This window comes from Oncorhynchus gorbuscha, linkage group LG05, assembly GCF_021184085.1.
Source record: "Oncorhynchus gorbuscha isolate QuinsamMale2020 ecotype Even-year linkage group LG05, OgorEven_v1.0, whole genome shotgun sequence".
Classification (NCBI taxonomy): Eukaryota; Metazoa; Chordata; class Actinopteri; order Salmoniformes; family Salmonidae; genus Oncorhynchus; species Oncorhynchus gorbuscha.
The window spans coordinates 74,276,964-74,304,271 of record NC_060177.1 but is presented as its reverse complement, the minus strand read 5'-3'; the positions used below and the strand labels follow the sequence as shown (position 1 = coordinate 74,304,271).

The window sequence follows — 27,308 nt, the reverse complement described above, 5'->3', positions numbered from 1 at the left end:
CTGGTATGAAGACAACAACCCAGATAGAAACATAACTGAGTACAGGATGAAAGTCCATGTATTTGGGAACAGCCCTTCACCAGCCGTAGCCATCTACTGCATGAGACGAGCAGCGCTACAGGGTGAGAAGGAACACGGGCCAGAACCCAAGCAATATGTAGTGAGGAACTTCTACGTCGATGATGGTCTGACATCAGTAGCTACTACAGAAGAAGCTGTCAACATTCTAAGAAAAACACAAGCAATGTTGGCGGAGTCCAACATGAAACTACACAAGATTGCATCCAATAGCAAAACAGTTATGGAAGCCTTCCCTATGGAGGACCGTGCGAAAGACTTAAAAGATCTGGACCTAGGAGTGGATCCTCTCCCCTTTCAACAGAGTCTGGGACTTTCCTGGAACCTGGAAACAGACAGCTTCTCATTCCAGGTGTCCCACAATGAGAAGCCTTTTACTCGGAGAGGCATCCTGTCCACAGTGAATAGTCTTTATGACCGCCTTGGGTTCGTGGCTCCAATAACAATGCAAGGTAAAGCCTTAATCAGAGAACTCTCTTCTGATCAGAGTGAGTGGGATGTCACTCTTCCAACAGAAAAAGAAGAGAAATGGAAACAGTGGAAGCAAGTCCAGTGTCTCGCTGACACCTTTTGGAAAAGGTGGAGACAGGAGTACCTGACAACGCTGCAGAGACGCAGAAAATGGACAGCAGAAAAGCCAAATGTAAAAGTGAGAGATGTTGTCTTATTGAAAGACAGTCAGGCACACAGAAATGACTGGCCAGTCGGGCTTGTGGTAAAAACCTTTCCCAGTACTGACAAAAAGGTTAGGAAAGTAGAACTAAAAATTGTCAAGCAAGGAGCTGCTAAGGTGTTTCTGAGACCAATCTCAGAGATTGTTGTTCTTCTTTCTGAGGCATCCTAGAGACAAAAGATAAAAATAGAAAGGACATTTGTTTCTTGATATGTTTTATTTAATAGTGGCACAATTTCATTATACCAGGCGGGGAGTGTGCTGCCATCCTGTTAGAAGATAACAGATTATTTTATTACAATGGTTAAATAGGATTTTCATTGTGTTCAATGGTGTTATTTGCCCCCTAGTGGCGCTTTCTGGTACTTAGAAAGACAACGCAAACGGGAAGTTCAGAATTGGTTTTGCACGCATAGAAGCAGCTACAGACAACGCTACGGTGCAGGTCTTTCAATGTAGTTATTTCTTGTCACGCTTCAGCCTTGGAAAAATATTTGTTTGTAAGTTTGATTCAAGCATTTAGCTAATGATGATAATCTTGTTATTGATAGAGTTTCTTACATATCAATGTTGGTTGCATTTACTCACAAATTGCAATGCCTTTTGTCTATGTCGTTAGCTGTATTACTTTGCTCATGCGTCATGCAAACGAATTGTAAAATATACAATACTGTAGTTTTGTTACTGTTTCTAGTGTAATATGCTTTGTTATTCTACATAGATGGTTATACATTATTAGAGTAATGAAAGGAGCAATTACCATATGGTTAACAATTAGCTATATGGTTTGGCATCATGCCAGATGCATGGTACTTTAGCACGTGCTTTGTATTATGCAACTTCAAATGTTTAATGTACAGCTACAGTATGTCGGTGTGAATTGAACACTAAAGTATATTCTTTTCTGTATTTTGCAGTTTCACAACATAAACGTTTCAATATATTCATTCAAGAAAAGTCACGCCTTGGGAGTTTTATTGAAGACTTAGTTGTTAGCTATCTGTCTAGTTTTGCATGGGAACGCAACTCAAGGGCAGAATAAGCGTCACGTTTCATGCATTATTGTTTTCTGTGAGTTTCATTCAATTAAACATGTGTAACTCTACTCACGCTGTGCCTTGGTCCATTTACTCCAACGATCGTGACATCCCCACAGGGAGGAAATACTGAAGATTCTGAAATTTTGTGAAGAAGTTGTGTTTTTCACCCTCAAAGTACTGACCAATTGCATAGCAAGTGTTTCCACTTCCGAAATCTGCTACAATGTAAGTCTTGAAAGAGAAAGCGCTGTAATCATTCTTATTTTATTTCGCCTTTATTTAACTAGGTAGGCAAGTTGAGAACAAGTTCTCATTTACAACTGCGACCTGGCCAAGATAAAGCAAAGCAGTTTGACACATACAATACATAAATAAAACAAACATACAGTCAATAATACAGTAGAAAAATAAGTCTATATACAATATGATCAAATGAGGTGAGATAAGGGAGGTAAAGGCAATAAATAAGCAATGCTGGGCGAAATAAATACAATATAGAAATTAAAACACTGGAATGGTAGATTTGACAGTAGATGAGTGTGCAAAGTAGAAATACTGTGGTGCAAAGGAAAATAAATAAATAAATAAATACAGTAGAGGAAGAGGTAGATGTTTGGGCTATTTACAGATGGGCTATGTACAGGTGCAGCGATCTGTGAGCTCCTCCTCCTCCTCCTCTGGTGCTTAAAGCTAGTGAGGGCGATAAGTGGTTCCAGTTTCAGAGATTTTTGTAGTTCATCCAGTCATTGGCAGCAGAGAACTGGAAAGAGAGGCGACCAAAGGAGGAATTGGCTTTGAGGGTGACAAGTAAGATATACCTGCTAGAAGGCGTGCTACGGGTGGATGCAGCTATGGTGACCAGTGAACAGAGATAAGGCCTTTACCTAGCAGGGTCTTGTAGATGACCTGGAGCCAGCCAGTGAGTTTGGCGACGAGTATGAAGCGAGGGCCAGCCAACAAGAGTGTACAGTTCGCAGTGATGGGTAGTATATGGGGCTTTGAAGCTCATCTGGAGGGTTGTTAACACAGTGTCCAAAGAAGGGCTAGAAGTAGACAGAATGGTGTCGTCTGCGTAGAGGTGGATCAGAGAATCACCAGCAGCAAGAGCGACATCATTGATGTATACAGAGAAAAGAGTCGGCCCGAGAATTGAACCCTGTGTCACTCCTATAGAAACTGCCAGAGGTCTGGACAACATGCCCTCCGATTTGACACACTGAACTCTGTCTGAGAAGTAGTTGGTGAACCAGGCGAGGCAGTGATTTGAGAAACCAAGGCTGTTGAGTCTGCCAATAAGAATGTGGTGATTTACAGAGTCGAAAGCCTTGGCCAGGTCGATGAATACAGCTGCAAAGTATTGTCTCTTATCGATGGCGATTATGATATCGTTTAGGACCTTGAGCGTGGCTGAGGTGCACCCATGACCAGCTCGGAAACCAGATTGCATAGCGGAGAAGGTACGGTGGGATTCGAAATGGTCGGTTATCTGTTTGTTAACTTGGCTTTTGAATACCTTGGAAAGGCAGGTTAGGATAGATATAGGTCTGTAGCAGTTTGGGTCTAGAGTGTCTCCCCCTTTGAAGAGGTGGATGACTGCGACAGCTTTCCAATCTTTGGGAATCTCAGACAATACGAAAGAGAGGTTGAACAGGTTAGTAAATAGGTGTTGCAACAATTTCAGCAGATCATTTTTAGAAAGAGAGGGTCCAGATTGTCTAGCCCGGCTGAGTTGTAGGGGTCCAGATTTTGCAGCTCTTTCAGAACATCAGCTATCTGGATTTGGATGGATGAGAAATCGGGAGGCTTGGGCAAGTTGCGTTGGGGGGTGCAGGGCTGTTGACCGAGGAAGGGGTATTCAGGTGGAAAGCATGGCCAGCTGTAGAAAATACATATTTCCTAGCCTCAGTGCAGTGGGCAGCTGGGAGGAGGAGAACTTATTCTCCATGGAATTTACAGTGTCCCAGAGTTTTGTGCTACAGGATGCAGATTTCTGTTTGAAAAGGCTAGCCTTAGCTTTCCTGACTGCCTGTGTATATTGGTTCCTAACTTCCCTGAAAAGTTGCATATCGCGGGGGCTATTCGATGCTAATGCAATACGCCACAGGATGTTTTTGTGCTGGTCAAGGGCAGTCAGGTCTGGAGTGAACCAAGGGCTATATCTGTTCCTGGTTCAAGTTATTTTAAATGGAGCATGCTTATTTAAGATGGTGAGGAAAGCACTTTTAAAGAATAACCACGCATTCTCTACTGACGGAATGAGGTCAATATCTTTTCAGAATACCCGAGCCAAGTCGATTAGAAAGTTCTGCTCACTGAAGTGTTTTAGGGAGTGTTTGACCGTGATCAGGGGTGGTCGTTTGACAAGTTGGTTAGGATGATATCTATGAGGGTGCCTGTGTTTACAGATTTGGGGTTGTACCTGGTAGGTTCATTGACAATTTGTGTGAGATTGAGGGCATCGATCTTAGACTGTAGGGGTGTTAAGCATGTCCCCGTTTAGGTCACTTAACAGCATGAGCTCTGAAGATAGATGGGGGGCAATCAATTCACATATGGTGGCCAGGGCACAGCTGGAGGCTGAAGGTGATCTATAGCAAGCGGCAACAGTGAGAGACTTGTTTCTGGAAAGGTAGATTTTAAAAGTAGAAACTCAAATTGTTTGGGCACATACCTGGATAGTAAGACAGAACTCTGCAGGCTATCTCTGCAGTAGATTGCAACTCCGTCCCCTTTGCCAGTTCTATCTTGTCTGAAAATGTTATAGTTAGGGATAATCTCTACCCGAAAAAGAGGACTTTCCCGGTTCCTCTCTAGGTTTCTTCCTAGGTTTTGGCCTTTCTAGGGAGTTTTTCCTAGCCACCGCCTTCCTTTGAGATATCAGCTGATGTACAGGATGATGATGATGATGAAAATTTCAGGGTTTTGGTGGCCTTCCTAAGCCAGGACTCGGACACGGCTAGGACATCCAGGTTGGCAGAGTGTGCTAAAGCAATGAATAAAACAAACTTAGGGTGGAGGCTTCTAATGCAGGCCCTGAATTAACCTCTACATCACCAGAGGAACAGAGGAGGAGTAGGATACGGGCACGGCTAAAGGCTATAAGAACTGGTGGTCTAGTAGTTCGGAACAGAGAGTAAAAGGAGCAAGTTTCTGGGCGTGGTAGAATAGATTCAAGGCATAATGTACAAACAAAGGTATGGTAGGATGTGAATACAGTGGAGGTAAACCTAGGCATTGAGTGACGATAAGAGAGGTATTGTCTCTAGAGACAACATTTAAACCAGGTGAGGTCACTGCTAACCCTAGGTGGAAGCTCTTTGGCACCTTTCAGGGCTGGAGGCTCCTGAAATAAGACAGTAATCCTAACCAAAGCAGCAATGGACAAGGCATATTGACAATCTGCAGATGACCATTTTGCCAGTGAGTAGCAGGCAGGCAGAAACAGGATACAGACAGGGGCGGGTTTAGAAGGGCATTAGGGGACTTGTCATCTCAGAAGAAGTCTGTTGTAGATTACTGCAGACTGCAGGGCTTGGCTGGGGGTCCAGGCCAATGCCATAGGTAAAGCCCAAAAATTGGCTGATGGATCTCTTCAGAATATGCCTAGACAGCCCGTCTAGTGTTCAGATGGGCCTTCCCAGAGTGTTGAAAACCTCACGGGTTACGTCAGTAGTCCTCTTGAAAACTCTCGGCCAGGAGTCCGCCGCTCCCCGCTCGGACATCTCCAGGCTTGGCAGTATTGTAGCCCAGTGGCTGATGGACCCGCTAAAGACCATGGTGCTAAAACGGAGCTGTTTGCTTCGGGAGAAACATTAGGCAGCCTCAGCTACCTCCAGGCTTCTGATGCAGGCCCTGAGATATGGAGAAGAAGTCCGACTGGGTTGAATTGCATCCACCTCTGGCCTGACTGGCAGAACCACTGAGGACAGTACAGTTCCCGCTGCTACTAGCTAAAAGCTGTAGCTAGTTGCTGGCTAGCTGGGGGTTTCTCCCCAATGGTGGAACAGACCATACCACATTGGGTGAGTATGTTGGAGGTTAAGAAAAATACTAAAAGATATGAGAAGTCAAAAAATATATACACTTCACGGAGACAAAGACCTGACTGCTAGCCAATTTAGAGAGCTATATGAACTCTTTAAATCAAGGCATACCTGTTGGTTCATGGAGATAGGATACAACTGTTTTGTTCCCCATTAAATCCATCTTGGAAAACCAGTCCTCCATTCCTCCCTTCAAATATTTAGATGCACTATTGTAAGCCAGTGGTTGTTCCACTGGATGTCATTGGTGAATGAACAATGAACAACGTAAGTCGCTCTGGATAGTGAGCGTCTGCTAAATGACTTAAATGTAATGTAAATGTAGGTGAGGTCACTGCATGTGTGGGAGGTGGAACAAAAGAGTTAGCTAAGGCATATTGAGCAGGGCTGGAGGCTCTACAGTGAAATAAGACAGTAATCGCTAACCAAAGCAGCAATGGACAAGGCATATTGACAATAGTGGGAGGCATGTGTAGCCAAGTGATCATATGGTCCAGTGAGTAGCTAGGCAGGCGGGAGAAACAGCGATACAGACAGCTAGCGGGCCGGGGCTAGCAGGCTAGCAGAAGGGCATTAGAGGGACGTTGCGACAGAAGAAACGTCTGGGAGTAGCCCTCTCATCAGAGGGCAAGATAAGGAACGGTGGAAAAGACCAGTGATTGTGATGGATCAGCAGGGCTCCGATGGAGTAAAAGGGTCCAGGCCAATTGGCAAAATAGGTATAGTAGCCCAAATAATTGGCTGATGGATCTCTTCAGCTAACAGTCAGATATGCTCTAGACAGCTAGTGGGCCGCAGCTAGCAGGCTAGCAGATGGGCGTTCATTGGATGTCACGACAGAGGAGCCTGTTGAAAAACCCTCACCATCGTCAATGATGTGCATATAAGACTCTGCCTGCGATCCCGGGATCCCAAGCCCTGCACTGCCTTGTCATCAAGTAGCGGGTTACGTCAGTAGTCCAGTCGTGATGAATCGGCGGGGCTCCGTAATCGGCTAGGTGTAAAGGGGTCCAGGCCAATTGGCAAAATAGGTATTGTAAATAGCCCAAAATCAACATGAGTGGCTGATGGACCTCTTTATTTAGCCGGGAGATGGGCCTCAGCATAAGTTAGCTCCAGGCTAATTGGTGTTTGCTTCGGGACAGAAACATTAGCCAGGAGTAGCCACTCGGATAGCAGCTAGCTAGCTGCGATGATCCAAGTGAAAAGGTTCAGAGCCTGCAGTAGTAATCCGGAGATATGGAGAAGAAGTCCGATATGCTCTGGGTTGAATTGCTCTATGCAGACTGGCAGGAGTTGTCCAGGCTAAAAGTTAGCTGATGACAGCTAGCAGTGGCTAGCTGACTACTAGCTAGTAGTTACTAGCTAGTAGCTAGTTAGCTGGCTAGCTTCTGTTGGGGTTTCTGGTTCTAAAGTAAGGAAAATAGCAGATCCATACCACATTGGGTGAGTATGTTGAAGTTGAGGTTAAGAAAAATACTAAAAAGATATGAGAAGAAAAAATATATAAAAATATATATACACTGGACACGACAAGGCGAAGACAAAGACGCCTGACTGCTAGCCATCTTGGATTTAGAGAGCTATATGAACTTTAAATCAAGCAGCATCCAATTCGTGTTGGTTCATGGAGATCTTTATTTTGCCCCTGGCCTGCACAACTGTTTTGTTCCCCATTAAATCCATCTTGGAAAACCAGTCCTCCATTCCTCCCTTCATTTGTGTCCATAATTTGTCTTTTACTGCCTGCATCTTGGTATTCTCCTCCAACATCACCTTGTTATTGTTCTTGGGAGCCAGGGTCTGTGTCTTTTCCTGTAGGTCTACAGTGGACCTGAAAATCAATGTAATTGATCTAATCGAACAATGAACAACGTACATCGGACCTGCTCTGCAAGATAGTGAGAACAACTTCTTAACCGTTTAAGATTTATTGGTGATTGAATATCGCATGTTTTATAGTAATCCACAAAATATTGCTGTTTTCTGTTGTCAAAGGAGAGATCACTGCACTGGATAGAATCTTTGGCCACAGTTATATTCTAGCATTATAAGTAAAGAGAGGAACCATTGTGAATAGAATGTTCATGTTATGCAGGTGAATGAGGACCCAAAAGCGACTTGGCGAAAACAGAGTCTTTATTCCAGTAAAGGATATAAGCAATACTCCTGGACAATCAGAGCAGAAAACAAAACATAACAAACTTAATTCCACTCGTAGTGACGAGGACAGACTGGAGACTCGACCATTAACTGTAGGTTGCCTCGGGAAGGCACCGACCGTAGCAGACTCAGACACCTGCTCACACGCTGCATCTGAGGGAAACAAGACACGACAGGGCGAGACAGAGACACAGCACGGCGAACATCATACAAGGATCCGACAGGACAGAAACGGAAAACAAGGGGAGAAATAGGGACTCTAATCAGAGGGCAAGATAAGGAACAGGTGTGAAAAGACTAGATGATTGAGTAGGGGAATAGGAACAGCTGGGAGCAGGAACGGAACGATAGAGAGAGGAGAGAGAGGGAGGGAGAGAGAAAAAAGGGAACGAACCTAATAAGACCAGCAGGGGGAAACGAACAGAAGGGAAAGCAAAATGACAAGACAATATAAGACAAAACATGACAGTTCACACTTTTTCCCCAGTCTTTGAACAGCTGCTTCTGTTTGAGCTTCCTCTGCTTCTCCAGATACATCTGCTGCTCCTGCTCTGCCTCATCCTCCTCCAACAAAATTGGCTCTGGGGGGTGAAGTCCTCCGAAGGAAGAGTAAAGTGTGATGTCATAATATTGAACAAAACCAGGCATGAGTGAATCATACATTTGATTTGTATGTCTCCCTCACCATCGTCAATGATGTGCATGTCCACCATCCTTTTGTCATCGGACTGTTGGGGTACATCTAGTCCCGGTATGTGGACACCCTCATTTACAACCTCTTGGCCCTCCTGATCCAACTGCCTGCGATCCCGGGATCCCAAGCCCTGCACTGCCTTGTCATCAAGTAGCCAATGTTAGCATGCACGCTAATAATTGTCATTACGGCATTAGACAGATTATGCAATAGTCATGTGAACACGTTACTCTGTTTATCTTAATTCGACGTAAGGTCAAAATCGAATTAAGCATATGCCGATTAATAATATAATAATAATAATAATAATATATGCCATTTAGCAGACGCTTTTATCCAAAGCGACTTACAGTCATGTGTGCATACATTCTACGTATGGGTGGTCCTGCGGGAAGATCTGAATTTTTTTCCTTCTACCCTGGTCTTGCTGGGTCTCAGTCTGTTCGCCATGCTCTACCTGTTCTGTACAGAAGCCCTGGTTTTCTGAGAAATATTTAGAATTATTAGGACATGTAGGCCTAAACAGCTTAATCGGTGTTATCTAGGTGTATTTGATGTGCGCACAGGTCAGCATCGGGGTAGCGCAAGCTTCCTTCTTATGTGAGTGATGTGAGTTTGGAAAACTCTGAATCAAATAGTCTTCCCAAAATCAACATGCTCACTGTGATAGAACGTTTATTTAGATTGGCGATTTTCTGAATTGATCAAAATCCCATCAGTAGGTAGTCTAGTGTTAAGAGCGTTGGGCCAGTAACCAAAAGGTCACTAGTTTGACTCCCAGTGTTGTGCCGAAAATCTCCCCCCTGCCAGAATCCCCTTCCCCCTTAGTGAGAACATGCACACACTCAATTCTTCATTGCTGAGACTTGCTTGCTGGTTGAGATTTCTGCTCTTCACTCCGTTGTCAGTTTACCTACATTTCACTGATCTTAGTAGCAGAGAGCATTTATTTGTGTCCTTCAAGGCAGCTGTCAATGATCACGTTAGTCTGCGTTTCATTTTTTAAAAATGTCAGTTTGATAGTGGGGGAGGCACTAGTAATGTCTGCAGTTTTCGGTTTGGCTACTTGTTTCAAGTGTATTAGTCTATAAATTAATCTCTTTGCCAAAATGTGTAATCTCTCCCATGTCTTATTCGACCAGTAGTTGTTCTGAAATATTTATTGCTTGCCTACATTCTACTCCCTCCTCGATGTTTAATATAACACACACACAGTGGGGAGAACAAGTATTTGATACACTGCCGATTTTGCAAGTTTTCCTACTTACAAAGCATGTAGAGGTCTATAATTTTTATCATAGGTACACTTCAACTGTGAGAGACAGAATCTAAAACAAAAATCCAGAAAATCACATTGTATGATTTTTAAGTAATTCATTTGCATTTTATTGCATGACATAAGTATTTGATCACCTACCAACCATGAAGAATTCCGGCTCTCACAGACCTGTTAGTTTAAAAAAAGAAGCCCTCCTGTTCTCCACTCATTACCTGGATTAACTGCACCTGTTTGAACTCGTTACCTGTATAAAAGACACCTGTCCACACACTCAATCAAACAGACTCCAACCTCTCCACAATGGCCAAGACCAGAGAGGGTGTAAGGACATCAGGGATACAATTGTAGACCTGCACAAGGCTGGGATGGGCTACAGGACAATAGGCAAGCAGCTTGGTGAGAAGGCAACAACTGTTGGCGCAATTATTTGAAAATGGAAGAAGTTCAAGATGACAGTCAACCACCCTTGGTCTGGGGCTCCATGCAAGATCTCACCTCGTGGATCATCAATGATCATGAGAAAGGTGAGGGATCAGCCCAGAACTATACGGCAGGACCTGGTCAATGACCTGAAGAGAGCTGGGACCACAGTCTCAAAGAAAACCATTAGTAGCACACTACGCCGTAATGGATTAAAATCCTGCAGCGCATGCAAGGTCCCCCTGCTCAAGCCAGGGCATGTCCAGGCCCGTCTGAAGTTTGCCAATGACCATCTGGATGATCCAGAGGAGGAATGGGAGAAGTTCATGTGGTCTGATGAGACAAAAATAGAGCTTTTTGGTTTAAACTCCACTCGCTGTGTTTGGAGAAAGAAGGATGAGTACAACCCCAAGAACACCCTACCAACTGTGAAGCATGGAGGTTGAAACATCATTCTATTGGGATGCTTTTCTGCAAAGGGGACAGGACGACTGCACCGTATTGAGGGGAGGATGGATGGGGCCATGTATCGCGAGATCTTGGCCAACAGCCTCCTTCCCTCAGTAAGAGCATTGAAGATGGGTCGTGGCTGGGTCTTCCAGCATGACAATGACCCCAAACACACAGCCAGGGCAACTAAGGAGTGGCTCCGGAAGAAGCATCTCAAGGTCCTGGAGTGGCCTTGCCAGTCTCCAGACCTGAACCCAATAGAAAATCTTTGGAGGGAGCTGAAAGTCTGTATTGCCCAGTGACAGCCCCAAAACCTGAAGGACCTGGAGAAGGTCTGTATGGAGGAGTGGGCCAAAATCACTGCTGCAGTGTGTGAAAACCCTGTCTAGAACTACAGGAAATGTATGATCTCTGTAATTGCAAAGAAAGGTTTCTGTACCAAATATTAAGTTCTGCTTTTCTGATGTATCAAATAGTTATGTCACGCAATAAAATTTAAATAAATGACTTAAAAATCATACAATGTGATTTTCTGGATTTTTGTTTTAGATTCCGTCTCTCACAGTTGAAGTGTACCTATGATAAAAAATTACAGACCTCTACATGCTTTGTAAGTAGGAAAACCTGCAAAATCAGCAGTGTGTCAAATACTTGTTCTCCCCACTGTACATTAATTATGAATTACGGTTTACTTTTCTGAGTGAAGTTTGTTCAATAGAAAGTATTTGACTCTGAAAATTAATTAAGGAACTTAAGTGGGGGTTCGGCAAGGCCATTTTCTTGCCTCCCGAGGGAGTAAAATGTAGGCAAGCAATAAACATTTCAGAACAACTACTAGTCGAATAAGACATGGGAGAGATTTTTGAAAAGTTATTTATTTATAGACTAATACACAAATAGCCAAACCAAAAACTGCAGACATTACTAGTGCCTCCCCCACGAGCAAACCGCCATAGAAAATAAATAAAAATGAAACGCAGCCTAATGTGATCGTTGACAGCAGCCTTGAAGGACATAAATACATGATTTCTGCTACTAAGATCAGTGAAATGTAGGCTAAACTGACAACGGAGTGAAGATTAGAAATCTCAACTAGTAAGCAAGTCACAGTAATGAAGAATTGAGTATGTGTGTGTTCACACAAAGGGGGGGGGGGTGGACTTCTGTCAGGAGGGAGATTTTCGGCACAACACCGGAGTCAACTATGTGAAAAATCTGTACGATGTGCCCACGAGCAACGTACTTATGCTAACCCTAATTGCAGTCTGTAAAAATGTAAATGATTTCAGAAGTGTCCATTATTTGGGAAATAGTTATTCTTGCACAGCGTGTAAATGTTTTAAACAAACTATTATATTAACCTGACTATCCACAATAATCACATTGTGTGCATGTAACCATGCTCATTGTTTCCGAGGTCGGACAGGCAGACAGCAAGGTTTATACAAAATATCACTGTCGGAAATAAAATGCTAGGCTAGAATAGAAGCAGGAGGAAATAATGTCTAAAAATAAATGCATTATTACTTATAACTTTGGTCATGTGGCAGAGATAGAATGTTGGTCGCGTGTCTGTTTGTCCGTTAGCCCAGGGCTGTGGAATATGTGTGAATCCTTAGCCCAGGGCTAAAGCAGCCCAGGGTTAACAAATGCTTGTGTAAACACAGGCTAAGCTATCCCAGGGCCAGTCTAGACTGGGGATAAGATAGCCCGGGGCTAATAACAATGCAGTGTGAAATGGCCTTGTAATGCCTCGCTTTGTGGGATATGCAGATGCGATTTTGGTAGTTAGTATGATAAAAATTGTATTACTTGTTGCAGAGAATGACCTTGGCTTGGCGCATGTAATACAACCACACACGCACGCACACACGCACGCACACACACAGACACTGAGTGGCAGCTGGCTAGACAACAGTGTTGTGGAAATACTTCTCTCTGTCTTGTTGATTTTAGTGCCATACAAGGTTCTTCCCACACATTCTTGAGATTGACTTTTTTTCTATTCAGTACAAGAATGTGAAAATGTGCATTTTCACAGTGACAGAATCGGTCATTACAGAAACTTCATGCCAATAGATTGAACTACTCTCTGAGCGTAAGGACAAGTTCTTCACGTCTGGACTTTATGGCCATATACTCTTACAATCTCCACCCCTCAAAGCCTGATTCCTTTCTAGTTTCCTGCCTTTCTAGTGAGTTTTTCCTAGCCATTGTGCACTGTGCTTCTACATCTGCTTTGCTTGCTCTTTGGGGTTTTAGGCTAGGTATCTGTAAATCAAATAACATTTTATTGGTTGTGTACACATATTTTGCAAGTGTAGTGAAATACTTGTTCCTAGCTCCAACAGTGCAGCAATACCAAACAATACAAAGCATCACATGCAAATCCCAAAAACAAAAAGAAAGGAATAAAGAAATATAAGAAATAGTCCGGAATATATACACTACAGTTCAAAAGTTTTAAAACACCTACTCATTCAATGTTTTTTCTATTTTCTACATTGTAGAATAATAGTGAAGACATCAAAACTATGAAATAACACATATGGAATCATGTAACTATAAGAGTGTGCAAAGCTGTCATCAAGGCAAAGGGTGGCTACTTTGAAGAATCTAAAATCTAAAATATTTTGATTTCTATAACACTTTTTTGGTTACTACATGCATGATTCCATATGTGTTATTTCATACTTTTGATGTCTTCACTATTATTCTGTAGAAAAATATGTCATGGCTTTAGAAGCTTCTGATAGGCTAATTGACATAATTTGAGTCAAATGGAGGTGTACCTGTGGATGTATTTCAAGGCCTACCTTCAGTGCCTCTTTGCTTGACATCATGGAAAAATCCAAAGAAATCAGCCAAGACCTCAGAAAAAAATTGTAGACCTCCACAAGTCTGGTTCATCCTTAGGAGGAATTTCCAAATGGCTGAAGGCACCACATTCATCTGTACAAACAACAGTACGCAAGTATAAACGCCATGGGACCACGCAGCCATCATACCGCTCAGGAAGGAGACGCTTTCTGTCTCCTAGAGATGAACGTACTTTGTGGCAAAAGTGCAAATCAATCCCAGAACAAAAGCAAAGGACCTTGTGAAGATGCTGGAGGAAACAGGTACAAAAGTATCGATATCAACAGTAAAACGAGTCCTATATCGACATAACCTGAACCACTGCTCAGCAAGGAACAAGCCACTGCTCCAAAATCGCCATAAAAAAGCCAGACTACGGTTTGCAACTGCACATGGGGACAAAGATCGTACTTTTTGGAGAAATGTCCTCTGGTCTGATGAAACAAAAATAAAACTGTTTGGCCATAATGACCATCGTTACGTTTGGAGGAAAAAGGGGGAGGCTTGCAAGCCGAAGAACACCATCCAAAACGCGAAGCACGGGGGTGGCAGCATCATGTTGTGGGGGGGCTTTGCTGCAGGAGGGACTGGTGCACTTCACAAAATAGATGGCACCATGAGGAAGGAAAATTATGTGGATATATTGAAGCAGCATCTCAAGACATCAGTCAAGAAGTTAAAACTTGGACACATATGGGTCTTCCAAATGGACAATGACCCCAAGCATAGTTCCAAAGTTGTGGCAAAATGGCTTAAGGGACAACAAAGTCAAGGTATTGGAGTGGCCATCACAAAGCTCTGACCTCAATCAGGAGGAATGGGCCAAAACTCACCCAACTTATTGTGGGAAGCTTGTGGAAGGCTACCCAAAATGATTGACCCAAGATAAAAAATGTATAGGCAATGCTACCAAATACTAATCGAGTGTATGTAAACTTCTGACCCACTAGGAATGTGATGAAAGAAATAAAAGCTTAAATAAATTGTTCTCTGTGCTATTATTCTGACATTCTTAAAATGAAGTGGTGATCCTAACTGACCTAAGACAGGGAATTTTTATGAGGATTAAATGTCAAGAATTGGGAAAAACTGAGTTTAAATGTATTTGGCTAAGGTGTATGTAAACTTCCGACTTCATTGTATATAAATAATGGTGTGTATAGACGTTATGGACAGTATATGAATAGAACAGTTGTGTACAGCAATAGTTATATAGGATGTACCTTGACTAGAATACCTTATATACATATGAAGTGAGTAAATCAGTATGTAAACATTATTCAAGTTACCAGTACAACACTTTGTGACTACTGATGTAAAAACTACTCGTGTAAAATCGGTTTTATGAAATACATTTGATTAATTGATTGTTTGTATCTAGGCTGTATAGCAAGGTTTCCCTAACTCTGTCATTGGAACCCCAAGGGGTGCACATTTTGGTTTTTGACCGAGGACTACACAGCTGATTCAAATAATCAACTAATCATCAAGCTTTGATCATTTGAATCATTTGAGTAGTGTTAGGGCCAAACCCAAAAGGTGCAGAGTTTGGGAAACACTGTTATAGCTCTATGAGATACACTATTTTATTTTAAAAAGTAATTAAAAGTTGCTCTGAGAGATAATAAAATCATTATGTTGTGATCTCACGTTGACATAATACCAGTAACCAAGGTCAGTGTTGTTTTACAGAAATAAGATTATGGAGTTGTATCTCTATCAATAAGATACACTATATATCAAAGTAATCAAAAGTTGCTTTGAGAGTTAATTCAATCATGATATTTAATGCGATGTTGTATAATTGTGAGAATATTTGATTATAGGTAGGCTATCAAATCCATTCATAAACTATTCGAGTATATCATCATTTGCTTTTCATTATACGGCGACACGAAATAAGCCACACCTTCCTCGTGCCTGCAATAACTGTAAGAATACTCGTTATTCGCAAATGACTTGTTTGAAGTATGTGACTTCTGTAGTCTACATCTCTATAAAGTCGTAGTAGCTAACAGTGTTATTACGAAGGCCAGTGCAGATTCTGTTCAATGTTATGACTAGTTGCCGAATGTTTAACGAACAAGCCCGCAATTAGGAAATAATTAAATTAACATAGTTAGCTAGTTAAGTCGTAGAGGAGAAGGACATTCATAACGACGATGATAGCCTCTCATCTTCTGGCATACTACTTCACGGAGCTCCACCATGACAAGGTTCAACAAGTAAGTGGCTACTGGTTAGAAACATGTATTTTTGCTATTTTGAAGAAGCTAAGTTACTAGAAGGTACGCCACGTGACGTCTCTGATCATGTTGGCATTGCAGGGTCAGTGGAACATCAAGCCAGCCTCCTCGAGCCATTCACTATTCAGTTGAATTTACTCTTAGCAGTGGTAGCTAGCTAGTTTTATTTTCCGTCAAAATTGCACCACATCCATGTCTATCAACACTAGCTACGTAAATTAATTTTGAAGACTGGCGATTGGCGAGCTATGCTCAAATATAGACTTTTACTGATTTGTTATCAGATCTGCAATAAGCGCGCATCTTCTAGCGTCGGCACAATGCCTGTTAAAGCTGTTGGCCTGGTCTATGGATTGTGTTTGACTATGTTATGAAGGGGTGAAAGTAGATTTAATTTTTTACAGATATGGGGACCTCTTATGTGGCCGCTCAATCATAGAATTACATACAAAATCCATATGAATTTAATAGGATCTCTATGGGCCAAATAATAAAGATTTGTCCTTTTAACGTTTAAATGTACTAGCCTACCTTTTAATGTGGCGTGAACACAACCAATCATGTTGTTTTCATCTGATTGTCAAACCATTACTTCAAAAGGTTTATGTAGGCTACCTAAGCACGTTAATCAGGGATGGCTGAATGACATTGGATGCGGAAAAGTATTGAGAGGTTAACATGCTGACGAGACCGAGACGAGCGTTCGTCTGCGTGCGGCATTGCGCGCATGTTGATATTGTTCACACACACACCAGAAGCTATCAGGACAAATATAAAATATATTTTGAATTGTTTATCACTTTTTTTGGTTAGTACATGATTCCATATGTGTTATTTGATAGTTTTGATCTCTTCACTATTATTCTACAATGTGTCCAAACTTTTGACTAGTACTGTAGTTCAGGTGCAATTTCGAGGGGCCAGGCGTGCCGGCTGAGTAGAGCTCAGTAACTTTCAACATGGTACTGTCATAGGATGTCACCTTTCCAACAAGTCAGTTTGTCAAATTTCTGCCCTGCTAGAGCTGTCAACTGTAAGTGCTGTTATTGTGAAGTGGAAACGTCTAGGAGCAACAACGGCTCAGCCACAAAGTGGTAGGCTGAACAAGCTCACAGAACGGACCATCGAGTGCTGAAGCAAGTTGCGTGTCAAAATAATCTGTCCTCGCTTGTAACACTCACCACCAAGTTCCAAACTGCCTCTGGAAGCAACATCAGCACAATAACTGTTAGTTGGGAGCTTCATGAAATGGGTTTCCATGGCCGAGCAGCCGGAACACAAGCCTAAGGTCATCATGCGCAATGCCAAGTGTCTGCTGGAATGGTGTGTAGCTCGCCTCCATTGGACTCTGGAGCAGTGGAAACATATTATCTGGAGTGATGAATCACGTTTCACCCTCTGGGTGTCCAACGGACAAATCTGGGTTTGGCGGATGCTAGGAGAACGCTACCTGCCCCAAAGTAGTGGCAACTGTAAAGTTTAGTGGAGGAGGAATAATGGTCTGGGGCTGTTTTTTCATGGTTCGGGCTAGGGCCCTTAGTTTCAGTGAAGGACAATCTTAACGCTACAGCATACAATGACATTCTAGACAATTCTGTGCTTCCAACTTTGTGGCAACAGTTTCGGGAAGGCCCTTTACTGTTTCAGCATGACAAGGCCTCTGCACAAAACGAGGTCCATACAGAAATGGTTTGTTGAGATTGGTGTGGAAGGACTTGACTGGCCTGCACTACACTACAGCCTTGTTGATGTTCATGGGGGCCTGTTCGGCCCGCCTTTTCCTGTAGTCAACGATCAGCTCCTTTGTCTTGCTCACATTGAGGGAGTGGTTGTTGTCCTGGCACCACACTGCCAGTTCTTTAACCTCCTCCCTGTAGCCGTCTCATCATTGTCGGTGATCAGGCCTACCCCTGTTGTGTCATCAGCAAACTTGATGATGTTGGAGTCGTGTTTTGCCATGCGGTCGTGGGTGAACAGGTAGTACATGAGGAGACTAAGTACACACCCTTGAGGGGCCCCAGTGTTGAGGATCAGCGTGGTAGACGTGTTGTTGCCTACCCTTACCACCTGGGGGTAGCCCGTCAGGATGTCCAGGATCCAGTTGCAGAGGGAGGTATTTAGTTCCAGGGTCCTTAGCTTAGTGATGAGCTTAGTGGGCACTGTGGTGATTCGCAATAAACAGTATTCTCACAAAGGTGTTCCTTTTGTCTAGGTGGGAAAGGGCAGTATGAAGTGCGATTGAGATTGCGTCATCTTAGGATCTGTTGGGGCAGTATGCGATTTGGAGTGGGTCTAGGGTATCCAGGAGGATGCTGTTGATGTGAGCCATGACCAGCCTTTCAAAGCACTTCATGGCTACCGACGTGAGTGCTACGGGGCGGTAATTATTTAGGCAGGTTACCCTCGCATCCTTGGGCACAGGGACTATGGTGGTCTGCTTGAAACATGTAGGTATTACAGACTCAGTCAGGGAGAGATTGAAAATGTCAGTGAAGACTCTTGCCAGTTGGTCCGCGCATGCTTTGAGTACACGTCCTGGTAATCGATCTGACCCTGCGGCTTTGTGAATGTTGACCTGTTTAACCTCTCTGGGATATGTGGGATGGTAGCATCCCACCTCGCCAACAGCCAGTGAAATTGCATGGCGCCAAATTCAAAACAACAGAAATCCCATAATTAAAATTCCTCAAACATACAAGTATTTTACACCATTTTAAAGATTAACTTCTTGTAAATCCAGCCACAGTGTTCAATTTCAAATAGGCTTTGCGGCGAAAGCACACCAAATGATTATGTTAGGTCAGTACCTAGTCACAGAAAACATACAGCCATTTTCCAGCCAAGGAGAGGGCTCACAAAAATCAGAAATAGCGATTAAATTAATCACTAACCTTTGATCTTCATCAGATGGCACTCACAGGACTTCATGTTACACAATAAATGTGTGTTTTGTTCGATAAAGTTAATCTTTATGTCCAAAAACCTAATTTGAAATTGGTGTGTTATGATCAGAAATGCATTGTCTCAAACAAACATCCTGTGAAAGTGCAGAGAGACACATCAAATGACAGAAATACTCCAAATAAACATTGATAAAAGATACAAGTGTTATGCATGGAAATATAGACAAACTTCTCCTTAATGCAACCGCTGTGTCAGATTTCAAAAAGACTTTTCCCGCGAAAGCACACATTGCGATTATGTTAGGTTAGCGCTAGTCACAGAAAAACATCCAGCATTTTCCAAAGGAGAGGTGTCAGAAAAGTCAGAAATAGCATTATTAATATTCACTTACCTTTGATGATCTTGATCGGAATGCACTCCCAGGAATCCCAATTCCACAATAAATGTTTGTTTGTCCATTATTTATGTCCAAATACCTCCTTTTTGTTTGCGCGTTTAGCCCTGTAATCCAAATGCATATTGTGTGATCACTTTATGATCACTTATCATAAATCTTCAATATTGTTCCAACAGGAGAATTCCTTTGTCTTTAGAAATGCAATGGAACGCAGCTACCTCTCAAGGCCACGCGTGTGATCAGCTCATGGCACTCTGCCAGACTTCTGGTTTAAACAGCTCAAACTCAGTGCCTCTTTGCTTGACATCATGGGAAAATCAAAAGAAATCAGCCAAGACCTCAGAAAAAGAATTGTAGACCTCCACCTGTCTGGTTCATCCTTGGGAGCAATTTCCAAACGCCTGTAGGTACCATGTTCATCTGTACAAACAAGAGTACGCAAGTATAAACACCATGGGACCACGCAGCCGTCATACCGCTCAGGAAGGAGAGGCGTTCTGTCTCCTAGAGATGAGCGTACTTTGGTGTGAAAAGTGCAAATCAATCCCAGAACAGCAAAAGACCTTGTGAAGATTCTGGAGGGAATAGCCACAAAAGTATCTACTAGAGGTTGACCGATTAATCGGAATGGCCGATGAATTAGGGCCGATTTCAAGTTTTCATAACAATCGGAAATCTGTGTTTTTGGGCGCCGATGTGCCAATTAAAAAATATATATTTTTGTATCTATCTATATATATATGTAACTAGTCCAACGCAATAACGACCTGCCTCTCTCTCGTTGATCTCCACAAGGAGACTGCCTGTTACGCGAATGCAGTAAGCCAAGGTAAGTTGCTAGCTAGCATTAAACTTATCTTTTAAAAAACAATCAATCATAATCACTAGTTAACTACACATGGTTGATGATATTACTAAATATTATTTAGCGTGTCCTGCGTTGCATATAATCTGACTGAGCATACAAGCATACAAGTATCTAAGTTTCTGACTGAGCGGTGGTAGGCAGAAGCAGGCGCGTAAACATTCAGTCAAACAGCGCTATAGTGCGTTTTGCCAGCAGCTCTTCATTATGCATCAAGCATGGCACTGTTTATAACTTCAAGCCTATCAACTCCCGAGATGAGGCTGGTGTAACCGAAGTGAAATGGCTAGCTAGTTAGCGCGCGCTAATAGAGTTTCAAACGTCAGTCACTCTGAGGCTTCTAGTGATTGTTCCCCTTGCTCTGCATGCGTAACCCTGCTTCGATGGTGGCTGTTGTCGTTGTGTTGCGGTTTCGAGCCCAGGGAGGAGCAAGGAGAGGGACGAAAGCTATACTGTTACACTGGCAATACTAAAGTGCCTATAAGAACATCCAATAGACAAAGGTTAATGAAATACACATGGTATAGAGGGAAATAGTTCTATAATTCCTATAATAACTACAACCTAAAACTTCTTACCTGGGAATATTGAAGACTCATGTTAAAAGGAACCACCAGCTTTCATATGTTCTCATGTTCTGAGCAAGGAACTGAAACGTTAGCTTTCTTACATAGCACATATTGCACTTTTAGTTTCTTCTCCAACACTTTGTTTTTGCATTATTTAAACCAAATTGAACAAGTTTCATTATTTACTTGAGGCTAAATTGATATTATTGATGTATTATATTAAGTTAAAATAAGTGTTAATTCATTTTGTTGTAATTGTCTTTATTACAAAAAAAAATAGTTTTGTTTGGTAAAGTGCATATTTATATTAAAAAATCTAATTTTACATTGGCGTGTTACGTTCAGTAGGTCTAAAACATGCTATGATTTAGCTTAGAGCGTCATCAAATTACTGAAATATTCATAATAAACATTGATAAAGATACGACTTGTCATGTATTGTCATGTTATGTCTTGTTCCTGTTCTTTCTCTTCACTTCGTTTCCCCCTGCTGGTCGTATTAGGTTACCTTCTCTTCCTTTCCTTCCCCCAGCTGTTCCTCAGCTCCTCTAACGACCTCGTTTACTCTCTCCCACCTGTTCCCTTTTTTCCCTCTGATTAGGTCTCTATTTCTCTCTCTGTTTCTGCTTCTGTCTTTGTCAGATTCTCGTTTGCTTCACCCTTGTCCCGTCCTGTCGTAATCTGCCTCTTCATCATATGCTACGTGTGATCAGGTACCTCTGTCCTCTACAACCCGCGCCTACCCGGAGAGACCAGCAGTCTGTTGCCGCTAACCCTGCTATTCTCCTCTGCTGCTAGAAGGGCACTCTCCTGTAAAGATCAGAGGACTTTATGATTTATTTGTCGCCCTCTCTGCGGGTTGTCTATTTTGTCAATCGATACATCTGAAGAGGATATATGTCTTCCCTGTGTTTGGACATTAAAAGACTCTGTTTCTGTTAAACCGCTTTTGGGTCCCCTGGCCACCCAAGTCTCCGACCTCTCGAAACATATTCACCATCTCCGCCTCGATCCACCGGCCACTTCCAGGGCTTCCGAGTCTCCGGAGCCCAGAATTAATAACCCGTCGTGTTACTCTGGGGAGCCCACTGCATGCCGCTCGTTCCTCACCCAGTGTGATATTGTGTTTTCTCTCCAGCCCAACACGTACTCCAGGGGCACAGCTCATATCGCCTACGTCATATCTCTCCTTACTGGACGGGCTCGTGAGTGGGGCACGGCAATCTGGGAGGCGAGGGCTGAGTGTACTAACCAGTATCAGAACTTTAAGGAGGAGATGATACAGGTTTTTGATTGTTCTGTTTTTGGGGAAGAAGCTTCCAGGGCCCTGTCTTCCCTATGTCAAGGTAATCGATCCATAACTGATTACTCTATAGAATTTTGCACTCTTGCTGCCTCCAGTGACTGGAACAAGCCGGCTTTGCTCGCTCGTTTTCTGGAGGGTCTCCGCGCGGAGGTAAAGGATGAGATTCTCTCCCGGGAGGTTCCTTCCAGCGTGGATTCCTTGATTGAACTCGCTATTCGCATAGAACGACGGGTTGATCTTCGTCACCGAGCTCGTGGAAGGGAGCTCGCGTTATCCGTTGCCCCCCTCTCCGCATCACTACCATCTTCCTCCACTGGCTCGGGTGCTGAGCCTATGCAGCTGGGGGGTATTCGCATCTCGACTAAGGAGAGGGAACGGAGAATCACCAACCGCCTCTGTCTCTATTGCAGTTCCGCTGGTCATTTTGTCACTTCATGTCCAGTAAAAGCCAGAGCTCATCAGTAAGCGGAGGGCTACTGGTGAGCGCTACTACTCAGGTCTCTCCTTCAAGATCCTGTACTACCTTGTCGGTCCATCTACGCTGGACCGGTTCGGCAGCTTCCTGCAGTGCCTTGATAGACTCTGGGGCGTAGGGCTGTTTTATGGACGAAGCCTGGGCTCGGGAACATGACATTCCTCTCAGACGGTTAGGGGAGCCCACGGCCTTGTTCGCCTTGGATGGTAGTCCTCTCGCCAGGATTCAGCGTGAAACGATACCTTTAACCCTCACTGTCTCTGGTAATCATAGCGATCTGCGCACGGTGTTCAGTCGGTCCAGGGCCACCTCCCTTCCTCCGCACCGGTCGTATGATTGTAGTATTGATCTCCTTCCGGGAACCACTCCCCCCCGGGTAGACTATACTCTCTGTCGGCTCCCGAACGTAAGGCTCTCAAAGATTATTTGTCTGTAGCTCTCGACGCCGGTACCGTAGTCCCCTCCTCTCCAGCCGGAGCGGGGTTTTTTTTTTAAGAAGAAGGACGGGACCCTGCGCCCCTGCGTAGATTATCGAGGGCTGAATGACATAACGGTTAAGAATCGTTATCCGCTTCCCCTTATGTCTTCAGCCTTAGAGATCCTGCAGGGAGCCAGGTTTTTCACTAAGTTGGACCTTCGTAACGCTTACCATCTCGTGCGCATCAGGGAGGGGGACGAGTGGAAAACGGCGTTTAACACTCCGTTAGGGCACTTTGAATACTGGGTTCTGCCGTTCGGCCTCGCTAACGCTCCAGCTGTCTTTCAGGCATTAGTGAATGATGTACTGAGAGACATGCTGAACATCTTTGTTTTCGTTTACCTTGACGATATCCTGATTTTTTTTTTTCATTTTTTTTTTTTTCACCGTCACTCCAGATTTATGTTCAGCACGTTCGACGTGTCCTCCAGCGCCTTTTAGAGAATTGTCTTTATGTGAAGGCTGAGAAGTGCTCTTTTCATGCCTCCTCCGTCACATTTCTCGGTTCTGTTATTTCCGCTGAAGGCATTAAGATGGATCCCGCTAAGGTCCAAGCTGTCAGCGGTTGGCCCGTCCCTAAGTCACGTGTCGAGCTGCAGCGCTTTCTCGGCTTCGCAAATTTCTATCGTCGTTTCATCCGTAATTTCGGTCAGGTGGCAGCTCCTCTCACAGCCCTTACTTCTGTCATAAATGTTCAATAATGTTCCTACTGGAGAATTCCTATGTCTGTAGAAAAGCAATGGAACAGGAGCTAACTCTCTCGTGACTGCGCGTCATGAGACCAAGACACTCTGCCAGACCACTGACTCATACAGGTCTCATGAGCCCCTCCTTTATAGTAGAATCCTCAAACAAGTTTCTAAAGACGGTTGACATCTAGTGGAAGCCTTAGGAAGTGACAAATGACCCCATAGACACTGTGTATTCGATAGGCCATGCTTTGAAAACCTACAAACCTCAGATTTCCCACTTCCTGGTTGGATTCTTCTCGGGTTTTCGCTTGCCATATGAGTTCTGTTATACTCACAGACATCATTCAAACGGTTTTAGAAACTTCAGAGTGTTTTCTATCCAATACTATGCATATATTAGCATGTGGGACAGAGTAGCAGGCAGTTTACTTTGGGCACCTTATTCATCCAAGCTACTCAATACTGCCCCCCGTCACCAAGAAGTTTTAACTTCCTGACTGATGTCTTGAGATATTGCTTCAATATATCCACATAATTTTCCTACCTCATGATGCCATCTATTTTGTGAAGTGCACCAGTCCCTGCATTAATGCACCGCCTACAACATGATGCTGCCACCCCTGTGCTTCACGGTTGGGATGGTGTTCTTCGGCTTGCAAGCATCTCCCTTTTTCCTCCAAATATAACGATAGTCATTATGGCCAAACAGTTCTATTTTTGTTTCATCAGACCAGAGGACATTTCTCTAAAAAGTATGATCTTTGTCCCCATGTGCAGTTTCAAACCGTAGTCTCTCTTTTTTTTCATGGTGGTTTACAAACTATGGCTTCTTCCTTGCTCAGCAGCCTTTCAGGTTATGTCGATACTCCAAGCGGACTGCCATGTGCCTTTTACTGAGGACTGGCTTCTGTCTGGCCACTCTACCATAAAGGCCTGGTTGGTGGAGTGCTGCATAGATTGTTGTTGGTGGAAGATTCTCACATCTCCACAGTGGAACTCTGGAGCTCTGTCCATGTGACCATCAGGTTCTTGGTCACCTCCCTGACCAAGGCCCTTCTCCCCCGATTGCTCCGTTTGGCCGGGTCGGCCAGCTCTAGGAAGAGTCTTGGTGGTTCCAAACTACTTGTGTTCTTGAGTACCTTCAATGCTGCAGAAATGCCTAGATCTGTGCCTCGAGACAATCCTGTCTTGTAGCTCTACGGACAATTCCTTTGACCTTATGGCTTGGTTTTTGGCTCTGACATGCACTGTCAACTGTGGGACTTTATATAGACAGGTGTTTGCCTTTCCAAATCATGTGCAATCAATTTAATTTACTACGTGTGGACTCCAATCAAGTTGTATAAATATCTCAAGGATGATCAATGGAAACAGGATGCACCTGAGCTCAATTTTGAGTCTCATAGCAAAGGGTCTGAATACTTATGGAAATAAGGTGTTTTAAAAATAAAGGTATATTTGCTAAAAAATCTAAACCTGTTTTCACCTGTTTTGTCATTGTGGGGTATTTTGTGTAGATTGATGACATTGTTATTTATTTAATTATTTTAGAATCAAGCTGTAACTTAACAAAATGTGGAAAAGGGAAGTGGTCTGAATACTTTCTGTATTTATTTAAAGTACTGTGGTGGGCCCGTGGAGGACATCAGCTGCCAGTACATATGGCTGGTGCTAAGCAGAGGCATCTAGGCTTGTTCCTGGAGTTGGAGCAAACCAGTAGAGCAGGGGGTGGTTTTAGTTAGCCCTGGGGAAGTGTGACTCGTGTTCCAGTACAATAAAATGTTGTCAGAGGAAGGAGGCTTGATACAGAATGTTAATTTAAGGAGTTGAGAGAGAGGGCCTTCAGAAATAGTCAGATTTGGCTTTGTTAGACCGTGGTATGATTGACGAGAAACAAATTGGCCTAGACCTATTGTAGACGATGTACCTAACTGGAAATCTAAATAAGATAGAGAACATATATCATGATATTCCATTGTGTAGTCTGTGATGACTGCTTGTCTGTAATGTCACCTTGGCTGTGGAAACAATCTGAACCTATCAGAGGAATCAAGGTAAGACCCAAGTACAGACTATGTGAAGTAACAATGTTTATTGTAACCACAGAGGCAGGCAAACAACAGGTCATAGCAGGAAGGGGTCGATAATCCAGAGCTGAGGCCAAGGTACAGGACAGCAGTCAGTCTCAGGGTCAGGTCAGGCAGAGGTCGGTAAATCCAGAGGTGGAACAAAGGTACAGAATGGCAGGCAGGCTCAGGGTCAGAGACAGGCAGTGGTCGGGCGGGTACAGGGTCAGGACAAGTAAAAGTTAAAAACCAGGAGGATGAGAAAAAGAGAGACTAGGGGAAAAACAGGAGCTGAGACAAAACGCTGGTAGGCTTGAACAAACAAGGTGAACTGGAAAAAAACAGACAGAAAACACAGGTACAAATATACAGGGGATAATGGGGAAGATGGGTGACACCTTGAGGGTGTGGAGACATGGACTGGTGAAACAGATCAGGGTGTGACATGGTTTTAATTCTAGACACAGACAAGGTAGGAAAAATACGGAGGGTATGGGGCAACAGAGGACAAACAGCAGAGGGGCTAATGATCTTGGAGCGGGGGGGAAAGGTCTCTGCTTCTGGGGTAATAGCCGCGGCACTATAGCGGTGAGCCAGCGCCTCAGGCTTGACCTTCCTGGATACCGGTTGGTGCAGCAGAAGCGAAGTGGCCCGGGCCTTACTGAACCCCTCCCAGAGGTCCTGGTACTTGGTGGGGCAGACGGAGAGGTCCGGGGCAATTTCCAAGCCCCCAGGAAGACGTCCCTGGGCCCAGCGTCTTCTGGGTTTTGCCGTGGGTAGGCTGTCATTATAAATAAGAATTTGTTCTTAACTGACTTACCTAGTTAAATAAAATAAAATATCAGATTACTGTTGGCATTTCAGCAGGGTAGATTGTAGTATAATGAGTGCCAGATGTATTCTGTCAGAGGTGACAAGATGGTACTCCCACTGGCCCTAATGGCTCCGGCCCATAGCAACTAGGGTTGCACATTTTGGGGAATATTCAGAGGTGGGAATTAACAGGAATATATGAGTATTAATACCATTTAAATGTAGATATTTTTTGCGTTGGATATATTTACCACATCATATGGAGACAGAAACATAAGGTAAAAGGTTTCTTGTAAGTAGACATAATTGCAAATTATTAAATCCTTCCAATAGAAATAAAAACTTGAGTTACGAATTGAACTTTATTTAAATGAGTTGACTCTTCACATGGGATGATTTCACTGAACAACAAAATAAAGGGAATATTGAATGGTCCCCAATGATCCATTGTATCTCCCTTTTCAACATACATCTGTAAAATGATAGTCTAGAAACTAAAGCTTTGGTTGTCTTCCTCTCAGGCTTCCATGTCTTCTCTCTGGACCTCCTCAATGTCCACCTCTTGAACATCAGACTCTGAGGCCTCATCTTCACTGTCACTTTCTAACCTTGTTGAGGATGGCTCGTTGTCAGGCTCAAAAAGCCTCAAATTGTCCCGGACGGCCACCAATTTTCAACCCTTGTATTTGTCATCCTGTTGCATGCTTCGGTGTGTGTGTTCCCAAACAAGGACCAGTTGCACTCCGAGACGGCTGATTTTGGTGGGATTTGGAGGATGATGGAGGCAACAGGGGAAAC

At 43.4% G+C, this 27,308-nt stretch overlaps 1 pseudogene; it reads left to right on the top strand.

Moving 5' to 3' along the window:
- Nucleotides 1-15,670: 15,670 nt before the first annotated feature.
- The window catches only part of LOC124036480, a 77,088-nt pseudogene continuing 65,450 nt past the window's right edge, over nucleotides 15,671-27,308 (top strand).